This window comes from Mesocricetus auratus, unplaced genomic scaffold (genome assembly GCF_017639785.1).
Source record: "Mesocricetus auratus isolate SY011 unplaced genomic scaffold, BCM_Maur_2.0 Super-Scaffold_2245, whole genome shotgun sequence".
NCBI classification, from domain to species: domain Eukaryota; kingdom Metazoa; phylum Chordata; class Mammalia; order Rodentia; family Cricetidae; genus Mesocricetus; species Mesocricetus auratus.
The window spans coordinates 50,016,610-50,035,812 of record NW_024429180.1 but is presented as its reverse complement, the minus strand read 5'-3'; positions in this window follow the sequence as shown (position 1 = coordinate 50,035,812).

Sequence of the window (19,203 nt, the reverse complement as noted above, 5' to 3'; positions counted from 1 at the left end):
GGAGCTAAGGAGACTGAGGAAAATGAAACCAAAGTGCTCCATTTTTTTTCTAGGAGCCAAAGATGACTAGTAGATTTCTTCAGAAGAAAGAGGGCAAAGGGAGGTTGCTTCAACTAGAGGCATAAAAAACAGACAAGCAGAACGCTAGGAAAATGGAGGTATTTAGACAGTGCATAAACAATTCAATGATGCCTGAGACAATCTTTATGCTATGCTGGGGAAACCCAGTGCTGTTTATTATTTTATTCCTCCTGGCTATATTTACTGGACAACTGCCATCAGCAGGAACTGCTCAAGGGATCAGGGATGCACTACTAGACAAGACAAATGAAAATCCTTGTCTCTGGGGCTGTTGCTAAATGATAGAGTGACTGCTTACAATAATTACTTGGTGTGAAGAAAGCTCCAGAACTTTAAAGGACATCTCTGTTTTCATGGAGCTTATATGTTGGTGTGTGTGTGTGTGTGTGTGTGTGTGTGTGTGTGTGTGTGTGTGTGTGTGAGAGGGGGAGACAAGTAACACATAAAGCAATAAAACAAATGACCTGTCGCGTCATCAGTAGTAAGTGAATGATAAAGTGTGAAGCTAAGCAGGGTGAGGACAAGCTGTGCATAGCTCAGGGTAGGGCAGACAGTGAATGCCTTGTAGACAATACAATATAGTATAGGGATTCAAAGAATGTGAGTGGTACCCTGAGTAATCCACACACGAGAAATAAAAACATCAAAAGCCTGTAGGCTGGGGCATGCCTAGTGCTCTCATGACCATCCCTGGGTTTGCCAGCCTGTACACAGAGAAGCTACTGTTTACCGTGTCTTCAAGACCTAGTGGTTTACATTTCCAGTTTATGTTTATGTTCCCTAACAATCTAACATAAGTTTATCTCATAATGTCTTGCAGTCCATTTAGAAACAGATAAACTCCTCTATATGTGTCTTAATCCAGAGACTTTGAACCCCAAAAAGAAGAGGTATCTTGGCTTTTAGATGAATATAATAGCAACATCCACAACACGGACCAGGGAGGAAGTCAAATAGATGTGACTTAATTGTTTCTGCGTGGTTGTCTTTTATAGCACAGATATACTAACAGGCCCACTTGTCTATTTCTTAATGTTTAATAAATAATAAATGATAAATCATATCAAGAATGAATGGCTTAAACAACAGCCTTTATTTGATCCCAGTTCTAAAAAAGTGGTCTGGGCTTCGTTGGGTGGTTCTTCTTGTTGGTGGTTGTTCTTGTAGCTGTGATAGAGCTATTTATCTCCTGCACATGACCCAAGATGGCACCAAACATATGTCAATATTTGCATCCAAATATCCTGAACTAAGGCTTTGGCTGGGTATCCTATCACACAGGTTCTTCTTTCTTAGATAATCAGTCACTTTATAAGATAGCTCTTAAGGTTTTGGTGGGCCCTGCTCAGAAGTCATACAACGTGTCTCTTGCGCGATTTAGTTGGTCAAAGCAAGTTATAAAGTCATCTAAGATGTAAGGGATGGGCTGGGCTTCATCTTTTAGTGGGAGGAGTCATAAAGTTATACCTTCCAGAGTCTTCATTATGGTTGGAAGTAAGATGCTGTGTTTGGAAGCAGTATAGCAAATCCACCTGTTAATCTCAATAAATCACTCCATCACCCTTCCTAAGACCCTCAATGGTTTTTATGATTGCAACATCATGTTTGAAGTCTGCCTGTCTATCTCAGTTGAGGTGTAGACAAGGCCTCTCAGTGTGGCTCTTAGCCACTGCCCCTCTTGATCCACAGGACTTGCACTTAAGAGGCAAGTGTGTTTCTCCCACCACTTTAAAGCACAGTAGTGAAAAGGGCGTTTGATAGCAGATTGACAGTCCCACTTAAAATGGAGAGGGTGGGACTCACAAAATTGTACAGCAATTGTGAAATCCAGCTGCTCACAGGCTGGGTTTCTCCATGTGGGTAAGAAAAGTTCTTGATTTGGGCCTGGTTTTTCCTCTCTGAAGGGGTTATCTCATCCATTGTCTGTTTCTCATGGATCTTAGAGCTCTTGGTTTGCCTCTTAGATGTATTGTTTTTCCATAAGAAATTGCCCATGTCTGTAGCTAAGTAACCTCATTAGCCTGATTCCTGCTTGTAGAAAGTGGGGTTTTAGAGGACTCTATTCACTTTGAATTGTGTCAATATTGTATAGCCTTTACAGATAAAACTCTTTAGAAACTTGTGGGCTGTCTTTGAATCTCAGAGGAATTCACTTTATGTCCCCAAATCCTCATGGACTGCTTGCCTCTTTTGAGACAGACCTGTTTCTTTGGGAACTGCTGTTATTATGAGCTGACACATCCTGCAAAGACTTAGTCCCCAGCTTTGCACTACTGGGAGATGATGGAGCCCTTAGGAGATCCGGTCTGTTGGACCTCTTAGCCCTGGGGTAGCCTTTGAAGTGGGGAGAATGGGACTCTGCCACTCCTGGTCATGAGCTCATAAGCTTCATCCACCACATACTGTGGCCACAATGGGCCACCTTGCCACCGTTTTCACTGACTGCGGACTCTGAATCCTAGCCTCAAGTAAACCCTTCTTCTTTTTAAGCTGGTTATCACAGATATTGGTTGCTGTAACGGAAACTTCACTGACACAGGTAGACTGATCTTCCACAGGCCAGTTCCCTTAAGATTGTAAGATATCTCTGTATCTGTCTGGAAGGTTCTAGTCCCTGCCTCTTAGAAGCTAACAATGGGCTTTCACAAACATACCCCTCTTGTTTGGTTTTTAATGCTAAGAATTCTTATTTGAGAAACACTGTCGAGAGAAAGTAGATGTGAGGAACACTTGAAGTCTTCGAAACCAGCCTGTCTGGGGCTCTCTGTATTTTTTCTAAAAAGTGATTGAAAGCCAAGCAGCTTCCTGGTTAGTTCTGGCAGTTTCTTATCACACACAGCGGGAAGTGTCCAATGGAGGCTTTCAACACTGGGTTGGAAGAGTCTCTCATCTTAATCGACAAGCTCATTAAGTACTGTCTCTCCTTCAAGCTTCTGTAGGCAACATTTATTTTCAATTATTTCACCACTCCATAACACGGGGCTGCCCTTTTTGTAGCATGCACATAGAGAAGCACTAAGAGACTATACACCATTTCCCCCAGCCTCCCCTACCAACCGATTCGCTAGTTCCCCAGCTCCTACCCTCTGCCATATCCCAAAGCCAATACCACACGTTTTGGAGTTTTGTTATGGTGTTAACTCCTCTTTCAGATCTGAATTGCTTTAGCAGTATCTAACTGCTGGCAACACATCACTCCAAATTTTTGTGGTTTCAAACAAGAACCGTTTATTTCCTCCCTCTTCTGTGGTTCAGTCATTTGAGCCAGCTTAGCTTGGATGGCTTATCTCTGTTCCACACAATGTTGGCTGGGTTCAGTCACACACTGGCGGTCAGTCTGTCAGTTCATCTGCAAGCTGGCTGATCAAGATGGCCTCACTTGTCTTCCTTCCAGCTGGCTAGGGATCCTAGCAGTGGTGCCTCACTTCTCGTCCATGTGGCCTCTTTACCAGAAAGTCTGGGCTTTCCATGTGGTGGTGGTGACATTCCAAGATCCCCAGTGTGCAAGCACTTCTAAATACAGCTTGGATCACATTTGCTGGTGTCCCCTTGAGCAAAAAAGAAAGTGACATGGGTGAACTCAAAGGACATGTAGCAAGGGAATTGATTTCTGAGATGGGGGCAGGATCCACTGGAGACCATTCATGGATCAATCAATCCCACTGGCTTAGTATCATCTGTGATCTGATCCTGCTGACTTCCAGACTCTGTTTACTCCTATTTTAACTTGTCCTTCCTCTTTTCCAAGTAAATGGAAGCATCATGGTTATTTCCTTGTCTCCCTTTAGAATGAGGTCATAAGACCAGACTAGTGACAGCCAGTGTGTTGTAGAGGAAGGACTTGCATTAGTCTCAGATGGAACATAATTGAAAATGTGAATGTATGCTTCTAGTCTGTTTCTTCCTCTACTATGAAAACCCTCACGTTGATGGAGAGTGTTGTAGCATCCTTTGGCTGGCTAGTGAGCCACATGATGGTGATGTGAAACATCCTGGTGCCTGTTTTTTATACTTTGCACCCTTATAAAGAGGTAGCAATGAATCTTTACAGTTTAAAGCCATGAAGTCTCTGGGTTTGTTGGTTACTATCAAACTACCCAACTTAGTTTGATGGATATAAGTCCTCTACCACTCCATAGATGGTAGATTCTAGCTCCTTCCTGGGGAATTTCTGTTGCAATTTAAGAAGCAAAGAGGAGAGGGCGTAAACCACTTATGCATGTTGCATGGAAAATATATAGGAGCAAGAGGAGAATAATAATGAGGCAATGAGAAACCTGTTTTGTTCTTTTTTAGGTGGGAGGGGCATGGCCAAACATTTATGAAAAGCTTTCTGTATGCCAAGACTGTGTGAACGGCCTGGGGTATGCAAGGATGCACAAGACACATGCTCTGAAGAAAGACAAGCCTCCAGGTGAAGCTGCCACATTGACAATGAACCACACTGGAGAGTGACAGGAGCCACTGTATGGTGGGAATGATCTTATTTTCTTCTTGTAATTAGCTAATTGTCCCTGAGGTGATTTTCATAGAGAAATTTCGTCTCTAGTGGCCGGGGTGGCAGCCTCTTTGGAGTAAATATGTGGCCAGCAGAGCATGGTGGCACCTTTGAAGGCAAGCACTCCTCTGGATTCATGGGGTCTGTGGTTTATTTAAAAGCCAGTCTCATTACTTTATAATCACATATCAAATTCAATCCTTGCAGATGACAAGTACAGGGACAAAAGAGGGCTCTTCTGAGGCTAAAGTTTGCAGTCTTGAGGCAGGGACAGTGGCTGACACAGGAAACTACATTTGAACATTCAGTGTCAGCCCAGAGCCTTGGGCCCTAGCTTTTGGCTGATATTCATGACCAAACTTGGAGTCTGACAAGGTGAAGCCTCATCACAGGAAAGGATTAACCCATGAAACACTAGACCCCACCTAGAGCTGTTTCCTCAATTATGAAGGCAGATTTGCCTTGAATTGTCTGGGACAGCTAGACTGAGGCCGTAAGGGATCCTTGGGAGACCAACATTTTTTAGCTCAGACCCAACAGATTTATTGCTGGTGGGATTTAACTGACAGATGTGAGCCAGGCTGTGGATAGATAAGATTTAACTGGTGTAGATTTCAACTTATAACACGAGATAAAAGGAGCGTTTTCTTCCCTTTAGTAAATCTCATTTATTCTAAGCCCCCAGCCTGCCAGGTCAATAAAAACCTTTAGTTAGCCCAAATAGAAGCACTTAGCCTAACAGAGTCTTAGAAATTGCAAAACATTGATGGGATATCTCTGGTGTTCAGTTCACAGAAACCCATGTGTTCTCTTGAGGCTCACCCACTCAGTGCTAGTGCTGTCTAGGGCATTGGAATGAATGGTAGCATTTGTACAGTCACCTAATGTCACTCATTCCAGAACTGAGTCCCAGGCAACTTTTAAAAATAATGCAAGGGAGGAGGAGGTAGAGTTTTATGACTCCCAAGAACATCTCTGTCCCCATAGAGCCTTGTAAAGCATTCCGGTCTTCTCTAAAAGCGGGCTGCCATGTTACTGTCCTCGTATCAAGTCCTAGTAATATTGCCTTTTTAGACAACCCATTATTTCTTTCCAATCTCCAGGATCATACACTTTAAAACACACACACACACACACACACACGCACACCCACACACATGTGCGCACGCACGCACGCATGCATGCACACACATACACAGATGTGTTTATTCATAGTCTTCTAGCATGGAGCTGTAGTAAAGGGAGGAGTCAGAACAGCAAAGACAGTAGACAATATGGTCAGAAATTACTCAGGCTAGATAGTGCTCATAACAGCATTATGAACCTATTTCTATGACCATGAGACATCTTGGTACCTGCAAATCTTTGGCCAACTGGTATAGACTTATAATGGGTCTAGATGCAGCCCAGCCTGGGGAGGGGTCAGGATTGAGGAGGGACATTTCTGGTATTGACAAGATACATGAAGCACATGATCTTTGGCAATGCTTATTCAGGGCCTGTCATGTGCTGGGCAGTATGAAAGGTACGGAGAAGGCCATGAGTACAGCACAGAGGAGTCACGATGTGGTGAAGGCTCAGGTGACAGGGTGCCAAGGATTTTATAATGTCTGACCAGAGTCAGCTTATGCCAGTGGTGATGTTTGTATGTGTGGGGAGAATACTATTAGGAGACTCTTCAGGCAGTCAATGATTTCTTCCTCCCATCAAAGTCTCAAAACATTCCTAGAAGCACTTTCAAACATCATCAGCATTGTCTTCAAGATAGCTTTTATGAATCCATGTTTCATCCTCTAGTTTTCTGGCAAAATTGTCTTTTTCCTAGTCTTTGATAAGACAAACAGCATTGGTCATAATGGCTCTGAGGAGGCTGGAGCTCAAGTGGAGAGGCTGGGAAGGAACACCAGTGCCCACAGTATAACTAGAGGACTTCCTTACAGCATAGCAGACATGCAGTTTCCCATAGATTACAGGACAAGGTCATCGCTGGGTTCTCATTCTTGATGCCTAGCTTCTTAGATCAGAGGTGTGGGTTTAGGTTCAGTCACAGGTCTTTTGACTCTAGACAATTAGATCTTCTGGATGGTGAGGCTATTCTGGGTGCTACGGGTCTGGTGAACAGGGAAGAACTGGCTCACCTGGCTTCCCTCTTGCCTCTTTGCTTGGGTCTCTCTCTGCTCCCATCCATTCTGCATGTGTGTCTGAGCATTGGTTCTGATATGCTTTGCCCTTGTCAGTCTCCAGTGATAGGGCCTGCAGGTTAGACTGGGAAGTTCTCATAGGGACGGGGCTCCTGCATTCAATTCCTCCTGCTCTTTGTGCTGAATACTGAGACTAACAGTGGTAATTGCTGATGGGGAGGGAAGCAGGCGTGTGGCTTTAGGACTACTGTCACCTCTGGTTTGTCACTTATTTGTCCCCAGTGTCCACAGCATTGTCCTCTGTGGCTTCTCTGCTGCAGAAAGCTGCCATGTGTGGCTGCTCGTGTGCCCAGCCATTGATATCTTTTATTACCTATTGCACAGTAGTTGCTTAGTAAATATCTGTGGCTCTGGAAATAAGAAATGACACTCTTTCTTTTTTTTTAAATGACACTCTTGACCTTTTTCACCACCACTGGCTTTGAAGGCAGAGAAGTTCCTTTCTTGGAATTGTGTTACTCTGGCCTTTTGTTTGCTGTGACAAATACTGGAGGCAAACAGTTTAAAGAAAGAAAAATGTATTTGGGCTCATGGTTTGAAAGGTTCCAGTTCATAGCTGGCTACCTAGCTTTCTGGTTGCGGAACCACAGTGAGGCAGGCTATCATGGCGGAAGGGGTGGTGGAGGAAAGCTGATCTCGATAGCCAGGAAGCAAATGAGAAGAGGACAGGAAGGGACCAGGGCAAGATGCATCCTCTAAGTTCAGTCCTCCAGCAGTCTGCTTCCTCCAGCAGGACAGCACCTCCTGAAATTTCCAAAGTCCCCTGAAATAGTGCCACCAGCTGGAGAGCCAATCTTCACACACATTGCAAGACACATCACAGCAGAGCTCTGAGCTCAAAATGGCGATTATTTTCTAAATAAACACAAACAGTGGTCAAACAACCAAGCCAGCTCAAAAGCAAGTGGTTTGTAGAAGCTTTGGGTTGTTATCTTCTTTTAGATTTTTCTGGTAGAATTCCCTCTTCTCCCCAACAAGGACATATAGATTAAAAACAAACAAACAAATAAAACAAAAAATAAACAAAGCACACTCCCAACAAACAGACAGTTCAGGCTTTGACCAGACCCAGCACATAGACTTGAGAATCTTTCTTGAGCTTAAATAAAACCAAGCCGTGACAAGAGACTTCTTTTTTGGATCAGTCTACTCTGTATGGGTTATTTTTCTCTCCTTTATTCTGGCTTTTGCTTCTCGAGGTCACATTAATGCAGATACCTGATTAGGGCATTTCTCTGCAGCTCAGATCTTGGGATCTGAGCCCCTCAGGAAATGAGGGGCTCCCTGTGGGAACCTCTGACAGGAGCTACAGCAGAAGAAACAGGCAGAGACTCTTGACTCAAATGAGGGGATTAATTATGAATCTTGTCCAATGGGTCTATCCCTGTCTAGCACTGTCACCAATAATTAAGAGCTGACAATATAGCTGTTTTCAATGAGAATTTTCACCTGGGAAATTCAAAGTTCTTTAAAAACATCACCTGAAGATCCGTCCTAACACCCTGGAAGCAAAGTGTGATGAATCCACTGGATGTCTGAATGTAAAAGCACTTGAGGGAATAGTCAAGAGGACGGATGTGTTACAGTGGAAAGGAAGCAGGGCTTAAAGGCAGATGAAGTCTAATTCTGAGACTCATCCCTCACACTGTAGACATGTCAAAGTGAGAAAGTGACTTCAACTTTTGGATCCTTCATTTTCTCAGTTGTGGAAATGAAAGTAACAAAAGAACACGTTTATTAAGCATCCATTATTAATAAATATAATAGCCACAACTTAATGACCTTCTCCTATAACATGTTGCATGGTATTAGCTGCATCTCATTTTAATCTATAAAATATTTAAATCAATCTCTCTTCTCTTAAACATACATGAACATATGAGCATACATACATACATATGCATGAAAGTCAGGAAAATTAAGATGTCAGCGTTCAATTAGGAAAACAATAAGGGAGGTGAGATTGGCATTCAGAGATGTGGGAAGCATTTAGAATCATTAATAGATGTTTCTTATCCTGATAGTACTTCTGTGACATCCTTAGTTTAGGATCAACGTCTGATTACATCTGGCATTAAAGAATGAAATGTTGAACTATATAAGCGAGACTATCGCTTGAAAGGAAAAAAATCTGTTGGGGATGGAACTCAAAGTCAGGGTGCTGAAGGATGCAGAACAGTTTCTAGAAGGTGAAATGGGGAGCCCAAGTGTTCAGGCCAATTAGGCAGAGCCTCCATAGGCTGATGGGCAGGAAGTAGCCATGAAGGTTACACACTTATGATTCCCAGGAGAGCCCACTATCATAGATCATCAATGTAGGTATTGTGATCTTGATGACTCACACCTGTTATTCCAGCACTTGGGAGGCTGAGGCAGAAGGAATGTGAGTTCAAGGCAAGCCTAGGCTATGTAGCTAGATACTATCTGAAATAGTATTGATGGAAATAAAAAGCTCAGTCTCCTGAAACAACCAGGAGGTATGAATGATGCTGGAATAGCCATGAGAATGAGGATAAAGTAGGGGTACCACCCGGACACAGGTGACCCAGGATAGATGCAACCCATGTCTACGTTTCAGTCCATCCTGGCTGCTTTAATAAAAATGTCCTAAATCCTGCAGATAATAGAAATTTTTTGAGACTTTAATGCAAACAGCTTCAAAATTGTCATGTTCCTGCTGTGTCTGAAGGAGAGAGGCAAAGATAGCCAAAAGGCTCCCTTAGTGCTTTTATAACGTCATTGATCCTATTCATGGGGGTGAGGTCCTCATGGGTGCATCATCCCTAGAGGATTTACCTTCCTCTTCCTTCCTTCTTTCCTTCCCTCCTTCCCTCCTTCCTTCCTTCCTCCTTCCTATAACACACTTATGAACTAAACTCCATTTTCTATTTTTCACTTTAGATATTTATATTTTTATTCTACTCTTCCTTTCTAAAATTAGGTTACAAAACAATTGGTTCCATTGCTGCATCTCTGAGAGAACTAGACCATGAGTGCCACTCAAGGCCCAAGGCAAAACTTTATTCAGGGTAGGAACTGCCAGGCCATCTCCAAGAGAGGGAAGAGCAGCCCCACCAAATGCAGAGTTTGGGTTTTATAGGGTGGTTTAAACAGACAAAAGGGGACTGCAGTAAGAAGATTCTGTGAGGTGGGTGCTCTGGCCATTAAGAAGCAGGAGGATGTTGTTAAGTTGTTTTTCTGAGACAAGGGGCCAGCAGACTTCTGAGACCTGTGGTACTTTCAGTTTCCATTTCTCCAAAGGGTCTGAGTCCCACAAGAGTCATCCATCTTGGTGCATTAAGTGACCCCATCTTGGGCCAAAGATCTGGGCCAGCTCAACACTTCCACGTATACTTTGTTCATATCTGTCACTCTTGTTCCTCCTCTCTCTTTCCTCAACTCCCTCTCTTCCATTTCTAACACACACACATACACACACACACACACACACACACACACACACACACACTCTCTTTACATTAGAATAAAACTCCCATGTGTGTGTGTGTGTGTGTGTGTGTGTGTCTGTCTGTCTGTCTATCTCACATTTTCTTTATCTCCTCATCATTTAAGAGACATGAGTTGATTCCATACCTTGGCCACTGTGAATAGTACAGTAACACACACGGTGTGCAGGTCTCCCTACAGTGTGTTGACTTATATTCTTTGGAATAGCATAACTGGATTATATGGTAGTTCTGTTTTTAGTTTTCTGAGGAGCTGCCACACTGATTTGGAGAGTTCACCTCTTAATGTAATTGAGCTCCTGATAAAGTTTCTACATCAAATTCGTGTCCTGTGGAGAGAAGCAGATCTGAAGGGGTGAAAGTGATGAGCTGCAGGCTGAGGTGGGTGGCTTCCTATCCACCTGGGACCATGATAATGGTGATGTCCTGGTCTGGGTTGCTGCCAAGGCACATGTCTATGTCTGTGGCCCTGCTGCAGCCACAGTCTGTGTAGAAGTCCATGGCTCCTGTTATCACCAAAGGCCTTGAGAATAGGGCTGCAAAGAGTTGGGTCCACCCCTCACTGGCTACAACTCTAGGGCTAACTGGCCTTGCCCCTCATCTGCTGCAGCACTTGGGAAAACAGAACCTACACCTTGCCTGGACAGCACAATATAGCTGACTGTACTCACAGGGGCATGGGTGATTTGGCCCTGAGGGTATGAGAGTGGGAGAGCTGGTCCTGCCCCCCCTCATCTGTCATGTGATGGTGTGGGTAAGGGAAAGATGCCCCCCTTGCCACTAGGCATCTTGCCACCACCCGCAGCCCTAGGGAAAATGGACCCTGCACCTTGCATGGGCAGCACAGTAGAGATGACCCTGTCAACAAGGCAATGGGTGAGTCAGCCCTGAGAACTTGATCATGGGAGACCTTGCCCTGCCCCTCGGTTGCCATGTTATGGTGAAGGCAAGGGAAAGATGCCCTCCCCCTTGCCCCTCACCACCTGCAGCAGGCAAGGAAGCTGCCTCTCCCCCTTACCGGCTGCAGAACTCATTCAGAAGAGTGGCCCCTGCATCTCACTTGGCAATAGAGCTGGCCCTGATAGTGTAGGTGTGGGTTTGATGTCCCTGAGGGTATGAAAGCAGGAGAACTGGCTTTGCCCCTTGCTCCTTGTTGCATAGGGTGAGCCAGGTGGGACAATGTTGGAGAGTTCACTCTGGTGATGATGATATGAGGAAGCCAGCAGGATGACTAACCCTACAACCCCCCAGGCCCAGAACAACGGTTATGAGTTAGCCCACCCCAACACCCACCCCAACACCCACCCCAACACCCACCCCAACACCCACCCCAACACCCACCCCATCTAAGATCTTCTGGAGCACATGAAAGGGCCAGTCCTGCAGATCCAAAGATGCAGAATCTCCACAACACAGGAAAACAACTGGACATCCAAGAAGCGTCCCAGTGATGGCCCAGTATCAATAGTGTAATAAAAACAAGAGGCCTCAAATAAAAACAATGATCTTTGCAATCAACACTTGCAAGTAAATATGTATGGACTAAAGGGTACACTGTGTGACTCACTGTGTCATACTACAGCTTCCACAACAAGGTTTTTCTTTTTTCCTTTTTTCTCCTTTTTTATTTTCTTTCAAATTTTATTTTATTTTGGGGGAGACCTCCATTCATGCTCTACAGCAGAAATACATGTACACACTCACACACAAATCACATGCACACACACACACACAAATCAGTAGGTAGGTGGGTAGGTTAACAGACAAATTTAGATTACAAAAACATTTTATGTCTTCTCAACCATACATATTATGGAATATGATTTTGAAAATGCTGCTGTCTCTCATTGAGTTTTGATGGTCTCAGTGCACAACTGTTAACACCTGCCTTGACATCTTTCCTAGCCAAAATTGCTGCTGTGATGCCCCATGACCAGAATTTGGACATCCATCACCTGTTTGCATATGCTGGAACAGATCACATCTCTCAGGCAATCCAGGGATGCCATGTGGTGGGCTAGACAGAAAAATGGCATGAGGCACACAAGCAGCTCAACAGCTTATTTGAATCTGATCTGACCAAGGCTGCGGCATTACCACAGCAAAGGCAAGACCCTAAGCTGTATGCTCTGGCTGTTTCTATACTGAGTTAGGGTACAGCTGCCTAAACAAGGAATGTATATGGAGGCTTTCTCAAGCCAAACTTAGGCTTGCTTAACAAAATACCTACAGAGAGAGAGAGGGGGGCGCAAAAAGAAGCCCAAGCTTTAGTTTGGGCTGCTGAGACTCATAGAAGAGAAGTGAGAAAATATATTTTAGCTCTGAAGTCAAACCCGTGCCTGACACTGATAAACTCACAAGGGATCGTGGAATAAGTTTATTCAATAGACAATAATTAAACTACCCTATCCTGACCACAGGCAGAAGGGAATGTCTTGGGAGTGGCAGAGAGAAAAACGTGCCGGTAGATATCTAGAACTCAGTCCTGACTCCCATTCTCCCCACCCTAGCACCAGCCCAGGCAAAAGTGCTTCTGGGTTCCAAAGAAGCAGAGATCTGGGTGCAGGTAAGGGATGGTTGTCTCTGCTATGTCCCCGAATCCATACTGATGAAGATGATCTCAGATGACATCATCACCTACCCTCAAATGTAGAGACCCAGGCAGACAAGGTAAAGCAGACAAAGGGCACAATAGTCAATTCCATCACAAGCTGTCAGAAACCAAGTGGGGTCATAAGAAGAACGAGGATTCCTTTTAGACCACAAAAGTAGATGTGAGAAAGGAAAACATTCCTAAGTTTCTACAACTCAACTCATTTTTCATCCATGTCTCTAATCTGCCTATACTCCAAATTCACGTCCAGACAAGATACGTTTCAGCCCTAGTTAGGTGTGTTCTATCCCCTGAAGTAGTATGATTTGTATGTGTTTGTCTCTCTTCTATGCCACTTCATATATTTGATCACCATAATCGTACCAGACCGCCCAGCACTGCAAGGCAGCTTTTTCTTCTTGCTGCCCAGGACAGGCCACCCCAGGCAGGTGTGTGGGCCTCCTCCTCCTACTCAGTTGTCCCTGTGGATGGTGCTTTATAAAATTGATGATTAATGTGGCAGGACTGACCCAATAGGTGGTGCCCGCCCTGGCCTGGCGATCCTGGACTCTAGAAGGAAGTCACGAGAAATAAGCCAGTAATAAGCACTCCTCCATGGCTTCTCTTTCAGTTCCTGCTTCCAGGTTCCTGCCTTGGTTCCCCTCAGTGATGGGTTAAGGTGTGTGTCGCAATAAACTCTTTCCTCCCCAATCATTTTTGGTTATGGTGTTTTATCATAGCAACAGAAACCCCAAAGAAGACACCACATAGAGGTGGAAGGAGAGAAGTGACTCTGTCCTCTGTCCTTTGTGCATCCTCTGTCCACCATAGGCATACACACTCACACATATACACAAAGTACTAATGAAAGAAAAACTCAAAACAGTAGAACACTTAACATTCGCCCATTGCTTTGACCTGCATGGCTTTAGGATTGGCCTGACTGGAGTGATTGGGAATAAAGAAACTGCAGCCATGCATACAGAAATGTTGGGACTGATGGACTGGAGAGCTCAGCCCTTAAAGGCAAGGCTCACAACCAAAACAGCAAGAATGTGCTATGTGACTTTCTCTTTGACCTTGTGTTAGACTGATAGGGCTGCCATAGTCAAATATCATAAATTGTGTGGCTTCAAACAACAAAAGTGTGTTCTCCTATTAAGGACACCAGAGCCCTTACAACAAGATGCCAGCAGGGCTGCCTTTCTAAAGCATTACCCAACTCTCAGCCTTTGTTGCCACTTGCACAGCTAATGGGTACTAGAATTTCAATGTAACATTCTTGGGGACATAAATTAACCCCTAAGGAATTTTGCTTTTTCTTTATACATTTGTATCTGCTCTCTCTCTCTCATGTGCATGCACATGTGTGTTTATGTGGTATATGCATATAGATGTTTTGCATGCCCGTGGGGTCTTAAACACCTTTGCACTCATGCATGCGGATGTCAGCATTTGGGGACCTTAGGTTGATGACAAGAATCATCCTCTATCTCTTTCACCCCATTCACATGAGACAGCTTCTTTTGATCAAACCCAGGGCTCACTGATATAGCTAGTTTTGCTATCCAGCTTGCTCTGGGGATCCCCTGCCTCCACCATATTCTGAAGCTGAAATTACTTGTGGGCACGATACCCACTTGGCATTGATGTGGGTTTTAGAGATCCAAAGTCTTCCCACTTGGCACAGGAACTGCTTAACCATGGAGCCATCTCCCCAGCCCCTAAGACATCCTTATTTTTTAATAGAGTTCTTGGAACACATTTTGAGAATGTGCTGGCCACTAGAATTTGAAGTTTTGAGTTATGTAGCTTCCTGGCAAAACCACCAAGATGAATTATTTAAACACTCTTTCCCTTGATAACCAGTCAAAGCACAGTATAGAATTGTTGGGGTAACAACATGACGGATGTCTCCCTGGGCAGATGATTTTGGTTTTAGAGTGGCTGATCTGAAGCCGTTCCTTCTGACTTGAATGGGCTGCCAGACAGATTGTCTGTTCCAACTACACCTCCTTAGATAATGAACAGCTATCATCAGTAGAGAAGGACATGCGTCTGTCAACAGTCCTCAGTCACCTGCCTGCTGCCAGTGCATCAAAGATTCTACCAGAGCATCAGTGGCACATTCAAAAGGACAGGCCCAACATGCATCTCTCTCTCTTTATTAAAATTACATTTGAGAACACAGTTTCTACTCCTTCCCCCTCAACTTCTCCCATCACTCTCAAATTGGTCACACTCACACACACACACACAGTATGTGTATTTATGTACACACGTGTGTATATATAAAATTAGCCTGGCATATCCATTTGGTGTTGCCTCTATGTGTTCAGGATTAAGTTCTTGCTTGGATATTGTACCAGGGGCCTAGTCTCTGGAGAAGAAGATTCTCCTCTCAGTAGCCAATAATTGCTTGTAGTTCCTCACTGAGGGCCAGGGCCTTGTGAGAGTTCCCTTATCTGCATATCCATGTCAACTGATGCTGGTAGTTGACATATTTTGTTTAGGTTATCGTGTTGAGATTTCATGGGTGCAGTTTCCATGTCATGTATAGAAGATGCTAGATTATATAAGATAACCTATCCCCCAGATTCCTACAATACATCCCCCTAGTCCTAGGTTTAGGGGGTGTGTTGTAGATGTATCAGTGGGCTGAACACTTTTTGGTCAGTTGCTTTCCACCTTTTTACCAGTTGTGGAGTTCTTCAATGATCTCTTTCAAGCTTCCTCTCTTTATTATAGTCCATGAAATTGTCAGCTAAGTTTCTACGGTAATATTAAATGTAGGTTTTTATAATCATTGTGGCTTAGTAGAGAGTGCTATTATTAAGACCAAGACTATTACTCTAAATGTGTGTATATTCTTTGCATATTTATATCATATTTCTCTGAAAACAAGAATGATGTCTATATTTCAAGATTAAGTGAGATGGGTCAGATCATAGTGCTCATAAATGATCAATCCAAGAAAGAACAGAATCCTTCCAGGGGGTGGAAAGGACCAGTTTTGATGACCATATGGCTATTATTGCTAAGGAGCTTTCTGCTAATAATAAACATTGCTTTGGACAACATTACCAAGTCAAGTTTGTGGCTGTCTGCCTGCCCACTTCCCATTCTGCAACATTTCTGTCCTTAAATCTTACCTGCCCTTGCTAAATGTGGCTCTGTGGTTGACCTGCTGATGTGAGTTGGTGTGGCTCTGGCTATAGAAAATGGAACTGCTGATTTTAACAGCCCTGTTATTAGGGGCAGAGTAGGCTCTGCTTAGAAAACAGAAGGAAGCAAGCCCTTCCTGTAATCAGAAGACAGGCCTTTGGCAGGGGCTGTGTAGAAGGGGGAGGTACAAGGCAGTGCCCGTTTTGCCCTTGGAGGGAATGTTTTCTTGGAGGGAGCTCTTTTGAAGCCTGGTCCCCAAGAATCCTTCTGGATGTTAGAGGATGAGACTTAATGGCACTGGAGCCCCAAAGTCATTTCAGGAACAGGAATGTTAGGGGACTCACAGCAGGAAAAACCTGGCATTCACGTACTAGAGACGCACTGGAGAGTGATAGAAAAAGTAGGAAATGGGTGAAAGGGGTTTTTAAAAATTTTTTAAAAGCCATGAAAATATCTAAAATGCAATCCACACTCCAAATAGCTCCTCTAGAATACTCTCCATGCCAACCAGTCCTTTCTTTTGCATCAAGACTTGGTGTCAAGACTTCACTACTCAAATGCAAACATGCTGTGTTACTCTGGATAATATTTGGGGATAGATTCATTGATTAGCTTGAGAACAGGAGGTCTTGATGACTAACTTGTAAGTCTTGCAGTGGATGGCCAATGCAAATTCCTTAGCATGTTTCTCTAAATGGCTGTGGAACCACAGTTGGGTTAAAGGGCTGCACACCTATTGTGTGATGAGGAGAGGATGGAGGAAGGAGTGAATCGAGATGTGAGTGCTACTTGGAGGCACAAGAAGAAGACAGTGTAGTATGAAGGGTGTGAAGACAGAAAGGTCTGAATTCATGTTCTAATTCTGCCACTGAGCATCTAATACTAGGCAGACCATATTAAATGTCCCTGAACCTTGGCCTTGTCTACTGTAAAATGGGATATTGGCACTGTGATAGTGTACAGGACACATGCTACAATAGGCAGATATAATGGCTATACAGTTGCTTTATGAAAAAAGGGGGGTTCTGGGTATATAGCTTGTTGGGTACAATGTTTGCCTAGCATGCAGGATGCTCTGAGTTTGACCTTTAGTACCATGTAAACCAGGAGTGATAATGCAAACTTGTAAACATAGTACTTGGGAGGAGGTGGAGAAAGGAATATCAGGAATTATCTTCAGCCACACAGGGAGTTAGGAGCTGGTCTGAGCTACAAAGTCCCCTGTCTCAAAAAGTAAAAGGGAAAGGGATAGTTGTTATTCATTTACCCGGGTTATGACGACTGATTTTGTGTTTCCCTGGCAGTTACATGTTACTCTCATATCTCCTTTATGCATCACATGGGAAATATTAATTTCATACAAAATGAGAAGCTATTTTAGCCTAATATCTGACAAAGGGTGAGAGTTCCTTCCAAACACCAAGCTAAAAATGCCCCCAATTTGCTGACATGGACAAAAAAAGGAGGCTGTCTTCCCCAGGCTCAGACAGATCTCTCTCCATAGAGATGGGACTCCAGCATCAAATGGCATGTTCCAGCAAGATGAATCAGGTAGCTAGAGATGGGGAGGAGCTCAGATGATTGATTCAGCACTTTGATGAAGGACCTTTGGCAAGCATGAAGGCCAGCACCAACCTCTTTGGTTAGAAACTGGATCCTTGAGAGTCCTGAAAGAAAGGAGACTGGTTGGCTCTGAGCAAAGGCTCATGCCCTTTTGCATGAGAAAACTAGAATATAGACAGACAAGACTTTGTCTTCACTTGTGATGGCTGGGGCTCCCTGCCACTTAAGGAGGACTGATAGCAGAACTTCTGTATGATCCTCAGTGTGTCCTGGATATTGGACATTGTCTATAAATTCAATATTCTCTCGCAGTGTGCACTTTAGAACAATCTATTTGTCATCCATAAAACCGTGATAGAATTGCAAATGTATTTTCAGTGGGAGCCTGACTTGGTAGTTAGACTCAGGATTCTGGTTTTACTAGTAAGGGCTAGGCCAGGGAAGGAGCTTCCATTAAAGAATGCCATTGTAGATGAGTAGCCATTCACCACATCAAGATTGAGTCACAAAGGGTTAGAGATGCATGAAAAAAATGTACAGCAGTTCCAACTGAGAAGCCAAGGAAGGATTTGCGTAGTACAATGGTTGAGATGGGATACAAGAAAAGCATGGAGCTGTGGTTTGAATGTCCCTATTGAGTCCACGTAGAAATTTAATCAAGGTAAGGTTCAAGGAGAGGCCAAACAGGTGGAGCTTTTAATGGTGATTTCATCAGGAAAATCCCGCCCTCATCTCACGAGTGGGCTAACCCTTTCCTTGGCTGATAGATTAATGTCTTAGAGGGAAATCGTCAGAGGAAGTCTATTGTAAAAGCTGCTTGGGCTGTATCTCTTGGAAGTACCCTTCTTTCCATGTACCACTTTGGTACTGAAGATCTTCACCAGCAAGAAGGGCTTTGTTCTCTGTGGCCTTCCATCTTTGAATTTCCCAAGCCCCAGAACTGCCAACTTGGTAAACATTGATCTTTATGGGTTGCTTTATAAAAGATGGTTGATGGAGACAGGTAGGAGATTTGGGTAAGTATATCTTGAGCAGCAAGGAGATGGTGACTTAGGCCAAATGGGATAATGGGGCAGTGATGGAGCCTGGGAAAAATGAGTGGGAGGCTTGGGGAGGCCACCTAGGGATGATCCTATTGGGCAGAGCAAGGACTGAGTGGTGAGACTCATCCACAGATGTGAGACTTACAAAATCAGACCCATAGGCTTCCTGACTTGGTCAGAGTTTTTTATGTGATCCAAACATGTTCCTCATTTCATTGTCTTGTCCCTACCATCTGGAGCTCATTTTGCCATGCATTTTCTGCTCTGCTTAGGAAATGAGGCTGGTGGTTTCTGGAGTTGCCACAGGGAGTTCTTTAAATGGAAGTTCTAAGCACAGGTTCACTCCTCACCCAAAATGCTCACAACCAGAAATGTTTCATAGTTCATAACTTTTCATGTTTTAAAATATTTGCATGTGCATAATGAGATATCTTGGGAATGAAATAGAAGTTTCAATGTGAAATCCATTTACATTTCACATATCCCTTCTATATATGACCCAGAGGTTATTGATATAGTATCTATAATGATTTTATGCATGAGGCCAAGTATGTTTGCATTGTCATGTTGACACTCAACATGCATCATATTT